Source organism: Thunnus maccoyii, chromosome 13 (assembly GCF_910596095.1).
Source record: "Thunnus maccoyii chromosome 13, fThuMac1.1, whole genome shotgun sequence".
NCBI classification, from domain to species: domain Eukaryota; kingdom Metazoa; phylum Chordata; class Actinopteri; order Scombriformes; family Scombridae; genus Thunnus; species Thunnus maccoyii.
In genome coordinates this window covers 26,748,469-26,765,746 of record NC_056545.1, presented here as the reverse complement: position 1 = coordinate 26,765,746, position 17,278 = coordinate 26,748,469, and the positions used below count along the sequence as shown (strand labels likewise).

The 17,278-nt window shown below is 39.7% G+C and overlaps 1 protein-coding gene across 16 annotated transcripts in view; it reads right to left on the bottom strand.

Annotated features, from left to right (window-relative positions):
* Positions 1-17,278, bottom strand: part of auts2a (activator of transcription and developmental regulator AUTS2 a) — a 480,371-nt gene that overhangs the window by 442,442 nt on the left and 20,651 nt on the right. For all 16 annotated transcript variants that reach the window (XM_042430283.1, XM_042430285.1, XM_042430284.1 and 13 more), the window contains 2 exons: positions 8,094-8,156; positions 5,887-6,018 (listed from right to left, as the gene is read on the bottom strand). The gene's annotated coding sequence lies outside the window, so the exon portion shown is untranslated. The remainder of the gene's footprint in view (positions 1-5,886; positions 6,019-8,093; positions 8,157-17,278) is intronic.

The following is a 17,278-nucleotide window of genomic DNA, read 5'->3' as shown; positions in this document are numbered from 1 at the left end:
AATATTTTTATTGTCCTCTCGTAAATTGACAATGTATTTAAAACCTAACATTTAAAACAACGATGGGCAGTTTCTTTAGCAACAAACGACAATAACACCTCCATACCTGTACACCTATGCCTAATTCATCAAACACTAGAAAAGAATTTTGAATAAATGAATCGTGCTAAGTTGACATGAATCCTAATGTCTGATTTCACAATAGAAAGGGTCGGTCATAAATTATTCACTTGCAGCCTTGAAACTGTTTCGTTACTGGCATTTTAATCCTCGTCATGACAACAGATGCAAAACAGTTTTAAGGACTCTTTCCCTGTAAAATGTGCTGTGCATCTAATTCCATTCAAAGTCACAGCAGTAAATGTAAACACATTTTTGTGATTAGTCTCAAATCAGCAAAATATTATTCCGCTGCATATAACTATCAACATCACAATGTATGCCCACAGGGCTCATTTTTCATATGTCATGTCAATGGATTCAAGTGACAAATACTGTAAGCACAGCTTCCACTACTGTGTAGCAAATTTCACTCTGACAGGATAGTGGGAGAAATAAAAGTGAGCTCCTCTTTTCCCTTGTTCAGCACAACGGCAGCTTTGTTCTTAAAATAGTCGGCCTTGTGATTTAAATTCAGTCTGGAGTATTGAGAGCAATGAGACAAGATCAAAGAGGTCTCTTTAGACTCACTTACTGTAGAAGAGAGAGGAGGCGAGAGAAGAGAGGAGAGAAAATACAAGTCTCACTGGATCATAGGGAAATTGTTCTCTGCACACTTCCAGCAAATCATATTAGATAGAGTCACTGTGGCAACTAGAGAAGATAATCTTTAATGTGCTCTTTAATGAGAGGGAAAATGTTTGTCTCTTGTGATTGAAGCTCTCGCTGTGCAAATTATATCCAAATCAGTTCACCAGCATGGGCTCTTCACTGATGAAGATTGGCTGAGGGATAGCATTCAATTAGCACATTAGATTGACACAATCAGAACATGTAATGGGTTTTAAGGCCTTGGCTACAGGCTCGTCACTCAGTGACTGTGAATGTCTCCAAAAAGGTCAATATTAGATAACTGAAAGAGGAATATTCCTCTGATCTCACTCTATTAGAAGATGAGCTTTCAGTTACTGCAGCACACTGGGAGGTCTGGACAGATCTGTCAGGTTTGTTCTAGACGACTGTACTCTTTGGTGGATTTGTTAACTACAGCTGTTCCAGAAACATCTTAAGGGACATTTTATATCTCCCACATTAAAAAGGACTTGCACACTCACACACATGGTATAACCATGGCCATGTGACTTCACTTATTTTGGATGATTAGAGCTCTTCTCACCAGTGTGCAGGCTGCGTTTGATTAACACTTTCTGCACTCTCCAAATTACATTCTTAAAGCAATTAAGTAATGAGGGAGAAAATCCAGAGTCCTGGTGTCATGCAAAAACAATTCTAGTTCAGCTGAAGCTAATATCAGACTTGAGCATTGAGTTAGACAAAACAAGTGAGTATCTTCAAAAGTTAGTCTTTTTAGTACAAAATACCTGCTTTGTGTTGCTACTTCACACACTTGGCAAACTGTCTATGGAAGCACAAAGATGGAATTTGGTACTAAAAAGACTAACTTTGTCTAATTCACATTGCTGGAACGCATTAACTTTGGCTGAATTTAAGATTGCATTTTTGCATCAAACACTCATGCAAGAACCACTCGTACAAACAGATTTGTTCTAAAGAGGCGCATATGAGTTATTTAAGAACGTTTATGGCATTCATCAATGTTCACACTTACAGTAGGAGTGATCCAGACCTGTCGTATGAGTCCTGAACAGATAGTCTCTGCCTTTCTTCACAAGGAGAAAACACTTGTTTGACTTAGAATTATAATGTCTTCATCTGAATGAATTTGGAGTTTAAACATGAAAACAAATCAACAAAAATAAAATATGACTAAAACAAAATGAATTCTGAATTAATATTCTGTTCATGATCTTATCATCATTGCTGACAGTTTATTGAGAGGGTTTTTAGTCTTATTGATTTTTATTGGCATATTTTACTCAGCAGCTGATAGCCTACATTACAGTAGTTGTCAGGACTGTGTGTCATCTTGTGTTACAGCTGACAGTGTAACATCACCTGTAGGCTATAATATTCTCTCCTCTAGTATCTCTGTGACTGTCACATTCCCTGAATGCCTCCCATCACAAGCGCTTTGCTTTAGGAAGATTTTTTTAGCATCTACCTTCACGTCGAAGCATTCCGTCTTTGTTTCTGTCACACTACAGTGCTGCTCTATGTCGTATCATTATTTTACTGTTTTATATTTATATATGGCAACTGTAGGGTCGTTGATTGTGCTAATGATGCTAATGATCTCATGAACGTGCACCGCCTCATGAACAGGTGAACTACATCAGGCTGAAACAAGCAATTTACAACAAATTCAGGCAATTAAGAAAGTTTGTTAAATGTGATTTGGAACATTTGTACAAGCAAACCTCACAGAAAAAAGTAAGAGTTTTAAGATACGAACATGAAAATGTTCTTGAATGATTTAATTACAGTTAACAACTACAGATATCAAAATTGACATGTTGAATTAAATTCATCACCTTCATATTCATATCAATCTGATTTCCTCACTGAGTTCAAATATACAGCCAGCTATGTAATACACACACAGGTTTGTGTTTAGGAGGCAGGTGTCTGTATTCTGTAAAGACATGCTCCTAATCCTAACTTAATAAACCTCTATGATTATCCCAAAATCTAGCTGAAAGTGTACAGGAACAGATGTGTACACGTGAACACAAAAACACTCTATTTACAACACCAAAGCTACAGCAATTATGGAGCATCTTCACACGCCTAATTAATTCAATCCATTGTTCTGTCTATTGCTTTTGTTTTCATCTCTAACATGCAAATTATACTAATCTGGCAAATTAAACACCTTGTCAAACAAACCTGCACAGATAAAAGACAATTATTTTAGATGACTATATGACTATGGAATGATGATGATGTGAAGAGACATTTTAATTCTGTGGTTCATGGTTTGTGCTTTATTATCATCCATTAGTCAACAGTAACATGCTGATCAAATGTAATATTATTGATCTAAGCACGGCACTGCAAAATAAAATGAAAATGCTCTCCAAGAGGGAAGCATTATTCCCTAAACAAGTTCAACAGTCTCTTTTGTTAGAGTCAGCCACTATTCTGTGTGTCCACATAACACCACAAACCCCCCCACAGGCCTCGTAACCTTTGACCCCTGTGCAGCCGAGCGAGCCGTTCCTTCGAGAAATCAGCTCGATTCCCCGAGAGCGGCGTGGACAGCTTCAGCCAACGGGTTGATTAAACAAGTCCCAGCGGCCGGCAGTGTCACAGCTGCCCACCTGACCAGATTATCGATCGAGGGGACGTCAGAGAATTTGGTTTTCTAGGCGACGAGGTAGGGCCCTTCATGGTAATGTTGTATGATATCAGCTCCTCCGAACCACCGGAGATGATTAACAGCGAGCTGTCAGCGCAGTGTAATCACAGTGTGAAATCGATGCCTCGCACCTCGCCCTCTTTTTTCTTTTTGCCTGTCTGTCTCTACTTAAAACTTACAGTAAACCCAAGCGCATATCATTAGATTATAGGCAGAGCTGTTTATAGCCTGAAGACAAAGACTGAGACAAATGGAGAGAATCATGAAGAGCTGTCTGCATGAGCGGATTGATTAAAGTGCTTTATACCGTCATCATCACACACATATTAGCTGCTACATGCATGTGCTGTATATCTACAAGTCTAACTAGTCTCTTGATTTTCAGTCAGGTGAATATAAACTATTCCACAATAGGAGACAGATCCCTCTCAACAGCTGTCAACAGTGATAGAAAGCTGAATGTATTTACTGTATACCTGCATCTTCCCTGTTCACACAGTATGAGCTCCTGCATCATGTGACTCACACGACAAACCACTACATGTTTTTGTAGAGTTGATGGGTTTTTTCTGGCGTCATCACTGCCACTGCAGTGATAATGACTAACAATATCAACTGTGTCTTTGTTGTTCATACTGCTATATGTATTTCTACAGTCTTCCTTGCAAATGCTGTGGTTTAGTTTAATAAGATTGCGACTTAAACACCACTACAAATAGTATTTAGGGGCCGACTTTACACCACAAGGCAAAGAAACAGAAGAAGCAGACTTGGAAAGCTTTCAGATAATCAGCTTTAGGTCATTTATGTGAAGCGCAAACAATCTTCACATTATAATCTTTTTTCCATCTTGCCGTAATGCTTACTTCATACTGTGTGCTATTATGTAAAAACCCTAAATATTGCATTAAAAATTCATAGTGTCCATTTAACCCCTGCTGTAACAACAGAGCCTGGAGCGGGCCTTGAAAAGCTAATTTCTAGTTTGGATTGAGTGCTCAAAGAGTGAAAAAATACCTTTCATAAAGGCTGAGCATATCAGTGCTTAAATGAATCTCATCATGCCAACAGCTTTAGCCATCACTATTAATAATATCCACTTTTCATAAAGCTGCTGATTTCTTTTATTTACGCTCAGTCGTCTCCGCTGGCTGCCAGTGGAAAGCGGGGCCTGCATAATCACTGCTAATAAATTAAGCCCAATAGAACTGTCACATCTCATTTGGACTCATTTGCACATGATTGTGTTTGTTTATGTTCGGTCTGGTTGGGGGAAAAAAAAAGAAAAAAAAAAAGGTTTGACTGGCAAATCGCTGGAATTAATGAATTTCACTGCCGTCTCTCTCCACCCTCCCTTCCTCCCCAAGCTGCATGAGAAATCAAACGCTTTCTCTCTGTTTCCTCTGGCAGAAACTCAACATGGTGGAGTGATCCTGAGTCGAGCACAGCTGTCAGACATCAACAGACATCTTTCTTTGATGTGTGTGTGTTTGTGTGTGTGTCCGTGTTTCTGTGTGGACGCTCTCTCCTGGATTATTAGTGTGGTGCATATAATAAAAAGCAATCAGCTGCTAGGAGAAAATGATTTAGACTGAAGATGATGACGGGCGTTGAGCTGAACGGTGAATGACGGTCCGTTTGCCACCTCTAAACCACTCTCCCTTCATTCTCACTGTCTCACACACATCCTTATCACACACACTCGACATCCTCATGTAGGACAGTTACGGAATGTCTAATGTGTGAGGTTAGATGGTGAATAACACTAGATATCAAACCACCATCTGTGGATTACACAAATTCAGGTTACAAAAACAAAGTTACTTCTTCAGAAATTATATTAGATTGTGAATCAAGTGAATTATGTTTTTGGAAGCTATGTTACACCACTGTGCACCTAGACACACTGGTGCTTTGAGCTAAATGCTAACGTCAGCATGTTTATGGACTCACAGTAATGATGCTGACATACGGATATTAGATGTAATGTTCTGAGCTGATTCCCCTTATTTTAAATCCACATTATTGTTGAGGTGTTTATAGATCTTTCCTACCCAACACCGCTCAGTTAACTATGACTACCTTTAACAGTTACACATAAGGAAATTCCCTTTTAAGCATTCACACACATCATAGTGATTTTCTGCATTTACAAGTCTAAAAATGATCCCATTATTTCCATTTATCCAGCATTAGAGGTGAAGTTTTACACTCCATCTTATAAATAAGCCAAGGAATCAAGTTTCACTTCTTTTGTAGAATACTTTTAGTGAGATGAACAATATAGTAACAATCTAATATCACGCATATCATCCTGTAACTTCATCCTCTATCAGAACAGGTAAGTGGAGCACATAGATCTGTGTTCGGGAACCCCGGTTGAGTGTCTGGCTTTAGTTAATCAGAAACCTGACATCCATCACTTCTGTCTGCTGTCTGGAACTGACCTGAACAAGAAATAAGGTGGCAGGAAGAGATCGCTGGTCAGAGTCCTCATCAATCAGCAGTGCGCCATCATGATATCTCAGCACATCAGCCCACGTCTCCTCCCCGTCTCCACAAATCATTCCTTCCGAAATCTGAAGAAGAGGGAATATGAATGATGTCTGTAAGTGTCCGAGTTCATTTATCTGTCCATTGGTCTTGTCTGTCTGCTTGTTTGATACTCTGCAGCTTGTGCACACGCACAAACACATACTTACGATACTTCATTTTGTGTAGTTATTTTGTGTTATTATTCAGAGCAGAAAAAGCTAGATAACTTGGTTGACTCGTGTTAAAAGTCATTCCCATTGGCTATGTTGTGCCAAGACTAAAACTCGGTGCTTAACTGAGTTGTGTGTAGCACCGTTTATCAGTACCAAGGGTTAGTACCAAATGCTTAGTCAGCTTCTTTGATCAGATATTGCCTGATTTTGATTACAACAGTTACTTTATACTGTATTTTGGCAAAAACAGTTGTTTGTCTGACGATGTTAAATGCTGCAATTAAAACTTTTTTCATTTGGTATCGTTACCAAAAATTTCAAATGACATCCAGCACCCTGGTTGTGTTTTCTAACAGTTGAGTCAGTCTATTGTGTCTCTGTTGTAATACTGAATGGAGCCACAAAAGCTGAGAACTGTGTATAAAGTTGCTGCTATGACCAAGTGGTGCAGGTTGAGTTGGCTATGTTCAACTGCTCATGTATGACTAGAGAATGAGGTGCCGTGGAGATCTGGTATTGTAAGGCTGACACCAAGTACTGTAGAATGAAGTAGCAGTGTGGAAAATCCCCATTCAGCTATCTGTGGACTCTCTAAGCTAATTGGCTATCACAGAGCTTCTGCTATATGCTGCTAGCTCTCTCTGTCCTCACCAGCCAGCCACATTACAGTTTGAATGACACCGTTTCATCACACCTTCAAGTTCATCACTGGCAAAAGCTTGACACAGAGTTGTAGCTGTATAACATATGTTGCAAGGGCAACATTAATGATCTAATTATATTGTCATGATATCCACAACCTTACTATTGCCTTTGACATGTAAGAAGCATTGAGCAAAATCATCTTCATTAACAATTTTCATTCATATCTTTCTCTTTCTTTTATCTCTTGTCTGTGATTTTCAGTGCCAAATCAATCTAAAGCTCTGTTTCTAATTTCCACAATGTCTATACTTCTTGGAGCACACTTTCATCCTCGAGGCTTATCAAAAGCAACCAGCAGCATGTTGCTCTGGCAGCAACCAGACTTCCAGCACCGCTTATCAACCATTCAGGTAAGACACAAACTGAAGAGACGTACTGTTGTGCTGCTTTCTCTGAAAAGAGGCTTCAGCTGTACAAATAAATAATGTAATGCCTTGCAAGGTGAGGCATGTTTCCTGCCTGATCAACATGACTTCCTTTGATAGCTGACTGTGTCAACATCTTTGCCCTTCACTATATGTCTTGCCTGGCTGCTACATCTTCCTACGCAGTACCTTCCCGGGGCTTCACGGCAGAGGCAGAGAAAACGAGATTAAAGAAGCCAGGAGAGAGAGAGGAAGCAGCGTTTTCTCATAAAGGAAGAAAAGCTGCGTTAATGAGCAGAGGCCCGACACCCTAATTAGGATGTCGAAACCTCTGTATCTTGTAAAGCCCTCCAAACGTCTTGTCCTCCGTTACTGCTTCGCTTCTCCTCTGCTCTGCTGCCTGTTGGGCTGCCATGCTGTGTGGAACATTTTAGATCATTAATAAATCATTACCCGATCATTTTGAGGCAACGGAGGAGTTACCGTAAATAAACAGGAGCACGGCCCAGAAGACTGGCAGCCTCCTCCACCCCCTACACACATTTCACATTGTGTAAGTAGGTAGGCAAAGTAAATCTGCTACATTGCTCATTTGATTTGAGATTCACAACTGGATAGAGAGTTGCCTTTGACAGAGTTCAATAAAAACATGTATGGTTTTAAATATATGTGTATAACATGCATGTCTGCATATATTATACTGTCTGTATACAGCACACATCTTATGAAATAAACTAATTAAAAACACGTGGGATAAAAATAGCAGATATGACAGTGTAGAAGTAGCAGAGTGCAAATATGGTTAAAACAGTATTTACAGAAGGAAACATGCATTTTATTTTAAATTCCATCCATCAACATTTCAGCACATCTGACCTTCTTCAGGATGAGATCCAGTAATCCAGTCACTGAGGCGTCCAACATCAACATGTCCAGATCCTAAGAATGCAAAATAGAGAAACACATTAAAGTTACAAATTAGAAAAACATCTCATTATCTGCTTTAAAAAATGTAAACATCCAAGTTATACAAACATGAGGTAAAGCAGTGAAAGAGCAAGGATTCATTATAAATATCCTTAAGTACTTTAAGTGTAATATTTTTTAAAAAGTATTTGCATTTTGAACACAACATGCGCCGATCCAAAGAATTTAAAATTTAAGTTTCCTGTCAAAAAACCGTGTTTGTTATTTATGAGTTACACTCAACATTAGTGCTTCTCATGTGTCATGTTGGTATGTTTATTCTTGCAAAGCTTCATGTCAGCTTACCCCATCATTATGCATGGAACAACTAAGAACATTCTCTTTCTGTGACAGAAAGCACCAGGAAATGTGGTGTTAATTTTGTTTGTTTTTTTAAAAAAAGCTCACTGTTGGACCTTGAAAACAATCAGGCTTTAGCCCAAATGAAAGGAAGAGAAAAGCCAGCGCAGATAAGAGAGAGACAAAGTGACATCTGTGAATACCATAAATCTTTACAGTGTAAGCAGGAGATTCAAGTAGTGTAGAAGAATAAGGAAGCCCATGAAGGAAGATGCATGTATACTGTCTCCATCACCATACTCCATCTGACTGATGATGCAGATGTAGTGAACCTGACATCTTTGCTAACTAAGCATGTGCTGCTTCAAAACAACCCTCTGAGTAACTAGACAGACTCCCAACTTCTACCTCCAGTGAAAATAAAGCACTTGTTTCTGACTCTCTGCTACACTAAATCTCTACTCATGCTCCAGTAAGTTGCTTTTATAGACTGTAAGACTGTGAGTAAAAGAAATATCACATTGGAACACACTTAGCAAAAAGAAGAGAACACAAACTATTGATCCAATTTAACGGTGGGTAACAGGATATTGTGTTTTGTTGAATTTGTGGCTTGTGCCAAAAGCCTGGTAGCGTTGTGTGTATCGATTTGTCTGGCTGTAAAAGTACTTCAGAATCAGAGCGGAGTTTGGCAGATCCGTCTTATTCAACACACTTGCAGTCATTTTTCTTTCTTCTGCCTCTGTCGCACTCTCTCTATTTTCCTCTCTATTGAAATCTTGCACTGTAGGTTATGACAGCTGTACACCTGTGTTACACAACTCCAACAGATCAGATTCTATCTTTCTGTCACGGCTTATATTCAGTTCCTCTCTGGGTCACGTCTATTCTAATGAAGCCAGTGCATTAAAGGGTCAACTTAACTAGTGATCTGAGTTACAATGACTGGATCAGAGAAAGGAGAGTGTGCCTGTGTGTGTTTTTGTGTATATGTGCAGATGGCTGAGAGAGGGAGAGAGCTCATTTGGCAAGACTGATCTTCTCTTGCACCCATCTGGCAAGCGCTGGTGTTCCCTTTGAACTGAACCCTGGGAAAGATCAGTGGCACTTCTTTAGGAAAAGCTTTAGAAGACCCTCTTTGCATGAGCAAATGCTAATGCTTCACTGTACTTAAGACTTATGAGCAGAGGGGGACCTATCGCCACACAAGAAGAGAGCCAATTAAGGCGTATCCCCGAGAGTGGTGGGGCTAGAAACGGCAGGGTGCAGGGCTGTCATGCTCGGTTGAGGCTTTAGGACTGTGGTTTGGCATGCGTTGTGACAGCAACACTGGGAGACCGACTGAGTGGAGAGACAGGAGAGAAATGGAGAATACTTAGACACTGGACTCATAGTTAGTGAGTCACTGGTAAAGAACCTCCTGGTTGGTCCAGTAAAATAACTGTACAGACACTGAAAGAATGCAATAACAGATAAGTGTGGGTCTCACAGAAAGAACATCTTGAAAGAAAAAGGCTGAGTTAGCAGCTGTACAAAGCGGGTGACTGCTTTAAGGACCCAGAACCTCAAGGTTCAGGTTCACTGTATGTCAGTTGATTCAGGGAATTTTTTAATTGCAAATTTGTTGGAGAATTTGTCTTGTAGATTACCATAAACAAAATGACACACAGAAAACCTGGGGCATAGTGTAGGAGTACTGGTTGGTTTCTGGGTGTCTGGGTAAATAATGTTGCTTAATGGGAATTACATACACAATGCACAGAGGGTGGGAGGACTGTGTCTGGGGTCAATAAGGCCCCAAGAGCTCATTTCTGGCCTGGCTGGGCCCCTCTAACAGTTTAATCTGGCCATGATGAAGACAAACATGTGTGGGGTATCTCTGCTTATTAAATTGGAAAGGTGATGATGCACCCGAGCAGACTATGCGTAATCCCAAAGATTATTCATAGGCAAACATCACCACCCTGTGGCCAAGAACATGATCCTGCAAAGACTGGTTGGCTTGCATTGCATCCCTGTATTAACAAAACAATATTACTGTTTAAGATCACACAGAACATGAGATCATTTCATAAATCCTGCTGTAAGGCTAAAGCAGCTGCTGCATATAACGGTAATCCTAATGTGCTCTAAAACATAGTTTATGTGTGTGGAGCTGTGTGTGTGTGAGAGAGAGAGAGAGAAAGAGAGAGAGAAAGAGAGAGAGAGAGAAGGGGGGTGAGGAAGTTAGGGTCAACTGAGGCCTAACTTTAAATTGATGAGACCCTTCGGTGCTTTCCCATCAGCTGAGAGACGTCTGCAGCTATGAATCAGTGCCATCGACACGTCCATTTGACAGGAAATGAGACGTAGCTTAATGACAGTTTGGCAGCGTTTAATGGCTAGAGACACACTGCTAAAAGATGGTTTAAATGATGACTCATTTTATGCGTCTGAAAAGTGCTCATCTGCTGCGTAAGTGGAATGTGTTTAACATCGCTAATACATTCCTGTGATCTGGGAGATGAATTCAACTATTGATTTTTTTCCCCCCCTCACCTCCCTCACTTTAATCACAGACTGGGCCACCAGAAAGCACCCAGACACTCTGAGCAGCACCTCTCATTCATCCAGACACTGGTTTCTATATTGATTCAATGCATGCTTTGGATTAGCCAACTCATTAGTTAACAGTATTAGAGATTTTCAGCTATTTGGAATATTACATGGTTGCGTGAGGACTTAATTGTGAGCCTAGTGTCTTTGAGGGAACAGGAGATTGAAAGAAATGGTTTGATAAGAGTTTTTTTTAAAAAATCTCCTCCATCTCTCTCCTTAGATCACATTCTGTTTCTTTTCTCAGCTCTTTCATGTCTTTACTCATTTCATACCGTAGCAATTTTGCACAGAATTTGGGCTCTGACCTTTGAATTATATTTAGCTCTTTGTATAATGCTGTTGATGTATGAACTAAAGCTTAAACCACTGTATTACTGAAAGAAAAAGGACGCCTTCTTCAAATAGAAAAAAAGTCTTGCATTTCAGCTTGAAATGTTGAGTATTTAAAACTGAAATGATTTGTAAATCTGTTGCCAGTTGAATAAGAGGTAATGAATTTTCCTATAAACTGCTACGGCCATCTTGGGATTGGTTTAATTATACCACATTCTCTTTGTGATCCATCGGGGAGGGCGAACTATATCTCTCTCATCTAATTATAATTCCACGTGAAGCCTTTAAATGTACCAAAACTAAAAGCTCTGATCTGCTAAAATGATTCCTTTAGGAGAACGAAAAATCTGAGGTGACGTGAAGAATAATTTCCCTGTCATGCTCATACTGAAAAGAATATGTAGATTACTGCAGCTAAAAACCTCACAACAGTGGTGATTATCATATATTTGCTTGAGATGAAGATTGACAGCAGCAAGGTTAACATGCTTAATGACTATAGGCCCATGACACCTCTTCAAAATGTTACATTTTGTCATATATCAAAGAAAACAGATGTGTTTGTTGATTTTATCAGTTGAATTCTTGGTTTTTCAATAAAAAAATGAATGAAAACATTACACAGTGCATTGTCATATCTATCTTTTTAGCCATGCTAGCTAGCACCGTGGCTTCATGAATGGCAATGGCAGTCTCCCTTCAGTAGGCCCACCACTTTGGTCCATGAAATTCGGTGCAGACATTCATGGTTCCTAAACGATGTATCCTAATGACCTTGATGTTCCCTTGAGTTTTCTTCTTGAGTTTTGGGTGAAATATCTCAACAATACTCGATGGACTGTCATGAGATTTTCACAGAGCTGCTAGCATGACTCTTATAACTCATACTTACATTTCAATTTGCACCATGGCGGGCAAATATGTGTAAATTCACGTTTTACAAAAAAAACCTTTAGTCTTGTTCTCACTGAAAGTCCTAAAAAGCTAACATTTCTTCATCAAGCAACAGCACCACTGATATATTACAGCAGCTTAGATAGTGAGATACTGCAAAAGGAGTTAAGAAAAATCAAAACAAGCACCCTCACTGGTACGTATACAGTAATACTGTATCCTGTCACTGAAGCTTAATTCCATTCTGCCGTCTAACACAGCCACAAAAGTGTTTCAATGCCGAACACCCCTCCAACAGACCATTCATCAAAAGGACAAAGTGCTCTTTGATTAAAACTGCTGTGAGCAATGCATTACAGCTGATAAATGGCCTCCCACTTATCCCTCTGCACCAGCACTATGATAAAGCTCCATCCTCACACCATGCCTAATAGGAGCCATTGTCACCTTATAGAGACCCAATTTAACAAGTAACATCCAGTGTAAATTGAATGATGATGTCTTTCTTTTTTTTAACACTGTTTTTTTATTGTGCTTTTAACAGTTGGAACTTGTAAAACTTGATGATGTCTTCCAATCACACTAGTTTCTGCGATACTCACTGTAGCATGATCTGCTGTTTTGGTATAGGATTTGTTGCCTTTAGGAAATAGTTTTGAGAGGTGAACTCTGACCTTTGGGTAGCTGTAGACAAGCATGGATTCCCCCCCCCTCCGATGAGTCACTGATACAAAGACAAAACCATGCAGTGGATGGATTTTTTTTCCTGTGTATTGACAGACCCTCTCGTCCGAGCAATTTGACATTTGCAGATTTGCTGACAGAGGTGAAGGACGCCGGTGGAGAGCTGACAGCTGGAGGTTGATTGTCGATGAGCTGTTCATCGCTACAACCCCTCCATCACCACAATCTCAAAATATATATAACACACGCACACCTCCAGCCACAGAACCTGCCCATCACTCTGTCACTTCTCACCGTGAAGCACTCTCAGAAACACTAAATCAACACATCTCCCAATCACAACCTCTAGAAACAACAAAACCTCTGTTCTCTGTTGAAGGACCCATAACACACAGGATGACCGACAAACACAACATTTAAAGTGGATAAATCAGTGAGAGGAGTTCTAAAAAGCAGTCCTGGTGCAACACCTTTGGCTCTGCAACAGCTGGTCAATTGCCAATCTGGGACCAATGTGCTTTAAAGTTCAACTGGACTTTAGCTGATCTAATTTTGTGAGGTGGTGAAAAGGTGATGTTGACTGTAGATTTGACTGAGGCGATTTTGCTGCCTCTGGGGGACGGAGAGGTTTGAAAAAGGAATGCTAATCAATAGCACATAAGAACCTCTGTGCTGAAACTTCTATCAAAAACCCCGGGGCCCCAAAGGTGAGTGAGCTAAACTTCAACTATGAACTTGCTGTTATGAATACAAGTGGAGTCAAAGTTCCCAAAACACATAAATGAGGGGCTTTTAACCTCGTATATCCAGTTCATAAGACATACTGATAAAATGATCTATTTATTAAGACTTGGTTTCAATGTCAAAATATCATGTCATGGGTGTTTCAGAGATTAATCTAAAAGCAAGAAATCTATAGTCATGCATTTCTGATGCAGTTTAGATCCTACAAAATATCTCCCACATGAGTAGAAAACATCTCATAGCCCTGGAATCTAGATGGTCCATTAATATTGCAATGAAAATGCATAAAGTTTTTTTTCCCACTCTACTCTTAGACATCTTGGAAATATCTGCAGGATATTGATAAGATGGTCCAACTCTTTAAACACTATATACTTCCATTGCATTTAGAATGAGTGTGTGGGGTCCATAAAAGTGAAAAATTCCCTTCTCTGGAATAGAAAATGAGACCAGTCCATTACCAGTACATTACCAAATTCAAAACAACGTTAACGCCTGTGTTGTACTGAATGCTTTTACTATTCTGGAGGTGTTTATACCATCAGTAGATCAGAACAGGCTCGTTTTCCATCTCTTTTCCACTCAATTAGCTCCTTAAGTGACATGGCGGGAGCTGTTAGATAGACAAATAAATGTCAAATGTAGAATTAAACAGAATCTCAGCAACGCACATTTAAAAAGGTCAAGTTAAACTATTATAAATAAAAGCTAAAACAAAACATCACTGTCCAGACACACACACAACCAAATATTTCCCTCATACAAACACAAAGCACATTTGTTCTGTCCACAAAAAGGGTGCAAATCTTGAATCCTCTAAAGGACAAGACCAATTTCTGAAACAGGCAGTGAAAAGAGTGAGAGTAAATATCTCTCTCTGATCTCAGTGAGCGGGGCCTCAGGTGAAGACAGCTGTCACCCTGATCTACAGCCCCCGGCAACCTCGGTAATGTAGGCCAAATTGCCTGAGTCGCTGGAAATGATGCAGTCATTGTAGAGGAAATTGGAAATCAATTCTTGTCATCACTGAACATAACTCCTTTTTTTTTTTTTAGCAGAGCCAGGGCTCAAACGTATTTGAGTAGCCTACGGCAGCTCCGACAAAGATACCACTATGTAGGGGAGAAAAATGGAAATGGACAGGAGCAAGATAAAGAAATGAGAAAAGATGCAGCTGGAGGGATGACAAGGCAAGGCTGGTAATTTAAACCCAAATTTCAACATGCATCACAGGTGAATGTATACACCGTATATTATGAATTTTATTGTAACAAAAGTAAGAAATGCTTATGATAACTTGTGATAGCTATAAAATTGTACATCCTGCATAAACCCTTGGCAACATTGGACACCTGGATATTAATTTTGTAAATATAGAAACAAAAACAACAGGATTCCTCTGCTGTTGAGCAATTCTGTCCTCAGGGTAAAGAGTGTTCATTTAACAGGTTTCTCACCAGTAATTCTCAGTAATGAGTTTTCTTAACAGATCTGCAGATTGCTATAGCGAGACCTCTCTAGGTTTGGTTTCCTGGAGCTCTGCATTGTTTACAACTTGGTTTATTTCTTCAATGAGACCTTCAGTGTCCCAGACAGTTAAAGGAAATAATGGTGCGTTACTGAATAGTAAATAAGGGAGAGAAGCTCTTTTGTGAACACCACAAGATATATTGCATGTAACTCATGTAGGTTATAGCATGAGGCATGACACAGTACAGTACTTCTGCATGCTGCGCGCTTCATAACGCCAATCCCAAGGGCGCCTGGGCTCAATAAGAAGCAATCAGCAACAGCGGCACGCCCTCCCCGGCTCTCCTCCATCTTCCCACAAGGCACTGCTCCGAGTCAGCACCCATCCATTATGCATCAAAACCCTGCGCTACAAATCTCCTCAAATAGAACAGTGTCAGGCGTGATAAAGAACAATCGACCGAGGGGAGGGAATCAAAGCACAAAAATTCCCAGGATGAAAAATATTTCACTTCACTTCAATATTTCACACACAGCTCTCTGACTTTTCTTTGTTTGTGTTGTTATTCGAGTTGTATGTTCATGTCTCTCGTGGGATGCTTGCTGAGGCGCAAGTCATCCGTCATCCTAATTGGTTGTGTTTAGAGAGCAACTGTTGTGTTTGATAGAGAAGCTATTCCACTCCTTCTGGTCAAAACAAAGCCGCGGTTCTGCTATCAAAGATGGATAGCTATGTAAATGGAAGTAGCCACAGATGTGATTATCTCAGGCTTGTCTGTTCATCTGAAAGTTTTTAGCCTCAGTGTGTTCAGCTGTTGTAATCTAGCATCCTTCATCCTCATAGGCCTGGAGCACACTCAGACTCAGCTGGGTGGAAGCCAACAGCCGTTGCGTCTGGTTTTAATGGGATTACATTAGTTAAGATGTTACTGGGTATATTAAGACTCAAGAAAAACTCACAGGGTGGCTGCCAATTTCGGAGCAAACAGTTCCAGTCTCTTTTCATCAAGATGAAAAGGTTAATAATTACCTCAAATGTCATTTTGAGAAAAATCTTGTCCCTGAAAGCATATCGCCTGATGTGATGAAACAAAACCACAGACCACAGAAGAGAAACACATACAGGAAATGTTGGAAACCTAACTCCACAAAAGTGGATTCAAAGAAGTAGAGAGAGCCAACAGGTAGGTAATAAACAGAACGAGAGCGCACAGTGGTTTGTACCACAACTAAAAGTTAGATGCCACACAAATCTAATGCTAGCTCACTCGAGCCTGCAAGGAAGAAAACAAAGTTAAAGCAATATATACAGTAATTTGTTCACAGAGAATACTTTTTAGGGGAATAAATCTGTTTAAATATAGGTTTTGGGAAACAATTGGAAAACAGACCTATAGGGGAGTGTAAGATATAATTAAATTTGGGGAAATCAAGGAACTAGGACTTGCTAAACCCAGAACAACAAATAAAAACATCAATAAGTCCAGAAAAGTAGTTAAATTGGTTATAATCATCAGTTAATTAACTGAATTGACAATTTTTAATGGCATACAAAGTAAGTTGAGTGACATTCCTGAATTGTTTTCAAGTACTTTTAGGTAGATTGTACTTATCAGGGTTTATAGTGAAGGACAAAGCCAGCCCCTGGTGATATATTGGACATCAGGGAACTGTGGGAAATCCATCTTTGTCAATCTACTACTTCACAAGGTAACAGTATTGCTCATAACGGCCCATTTTTCACTCCATCTAATCTCCTCACATCTCCCATTTCCTCCCACCCTCTCCTGTCAGATGGACATTTAATGGCACTGACCAACCATTATTCATATTAACGTGTATTATCTGAGAAATCACATCACTTTTTACAACTTGACTCTGATGCTCAATCGGCCATTAATATTTTAGATGCACACAGGTTTTGGAAAAGTTTCATAAAAAGTTTGGCAACTTCTTCTAACTTACATTGACTTACAAATCAGACCTGTGTGAATCTGAGACTGTCCTTCAGCATTTTTATAACTTCTTACAGCATTCACAGCCTGTCTCCTACCAATCAATGTTGGTTTCTC